This window comes from Schistocerca piceifrons, chromosome X, assembly GCF_021461385.2.
Source record: "Schistocerca piceifrons isolate TAMUIC-IGC-003096 chromosome X, iqSchPice1.1, whole genome shotgun sequence".
NCBI lineage: Eukaryota > Metazoa > Arthropoda > Insecta > Orthoptera > Acrididae > Schistocerca > Schistocerca piceifrons.
Window position 1 is genome coordinate 219,943,615 of NC_060149.1, and position 1,616 is coordinate 219,945,230.

The window sequence follows — 1,616 nt, forward strand, 5'->3', positions numbered from 1 at the left end:
CTCCTTGGTATATTCCACGCTTAATCTGTATTGGCTGTGATGTGATGTTATCTGAATTTGTTTAGATATTAAGTGTGGTTTTCCAGTTTTTCATTACTATGTTTAGGAACTGTATCAATTTAGGATCTACTTTGTATATTTCCAGTATCTGTAGTAACCATGAGTGGGGTACACTATCAAAAGCTTTTTGGTAATCAATGTATGCGTAGTGTAGCGACCTTTGTTTAGTTTTAGCTTGATATGTCACCTCTGTATCTATTATCAGTTGCTCTTTACATCCCCGTGCTCCTTTGCAACAGCCTTTTTGTTCTTCATTTATAATTTTGTTCTGTGTTGTATGTGTCATTAATTTCTGTGTAATGACTGAAGTTAATATTTTGTAGTTTATTGGTAGGCATGTTATGGGGCGATATTTAGCTGGGTTTGCTGTGTCTGCTTGATCTTTAGGTTTCAGATAGGTTATTCCATGTGTAAGTGTATCAGGGAATGTGTATGGGTCTACAAAGTAACTGTTAAATAATTTAGTTAGATGTGAATGTGTTGAGGTGAACTTCTTTAGCCAGAAATTTGCTATTTTATCATCTCCAGGGGCTTTCCAATTGTGCGTTGAATTAATTGCTTGGGTGACTTCATGTTGCAAAATTATCACTTCAGGCATTTGAGGTATCATCTTGTATGAGTCTGTTTCTGCTTGTATCCACCGTGCATGCCTGTTATGTTGTACCGGGTTTGACTATATGTTGCTCCAGAAGTGTTCCATGTCTGTTATGTTTGATGGATTGTCTATTTTACTGTGTGTGTTATCTATTGTTTGGTAAAATCTCTTTTGGTTTGTGTTGAATGTTTGGTTTTGTTTCCTTCTATTTTCACTTTTTTTGTATCTTCTAAGTCGTTTGTCAATGCTTGTAATTTCTGTTTCTTTTCATCTAATTGCTCTATTATTATTATTATTATTATTATAATTATTATTATTATTGGGCAACAGCCTTGCCGCAGTGGATACACCGGTTCCCGTGAGATCACCGAAGTTAAGCGCTGTCGGGCGTGGTAGGCACTTGGATGGGTGACCATCCAGGCCGCCATGCGCTGTTGCCATTTTTCGGGGTGCACTCAGCCTCGTGATGCCAACTGAGGAGCTACTCCACCGAATAGTAGCGGCTTCAGTCAAGTATACCATCATAACGACCGGGAGAGCGGTGCGCTGACCCCACGCCCCTTCTATCCACATCCTCCACTGAGGATGACACGACGGTCGGGCGGTCCCGGTAGGCCAGTTGTGGCCTGAAGACGGAGTACTGTAAACTGTACATGATTGTTATCATAGAATCATACATCAAAAACAGATTGTAAACGATTTCTATTTAAACCTAACTAACCAAAGGACATCACACACATCCATGCCCAAGGCAGGATTCGAACCTGCGACCGTAGCAGCGGCGCGGTTCCATACTTAAGCGCCTAAACCGCTCGGCCACAGCGACAGGGCCGAACTTTTCAAAATGAGAACTTAGCGTTCGCAAGGTATACATTTAGTGGAATTCCAAATTGATCATCTCGTCAGCCTTAGTGAGAATTAGAAAGAGTCCAAAACGCCAAATTCATCTTGAAACTGACCA

The 1,616-nt window shown here is 40.7% G+C and overlaps 1 pseudogene; it reads left to right on the forward strand.

Annotated features, from left to right (window-relative positions):
- Positions 1 to 977: 977 nt before the first annotated feature.
- LOC124723484 lies at positions 978 to 1,095 on the forward strand (annotated as a pseudogene).
- Positions 1,096 to 1,616: the final 521 nt, after the last annotated feature.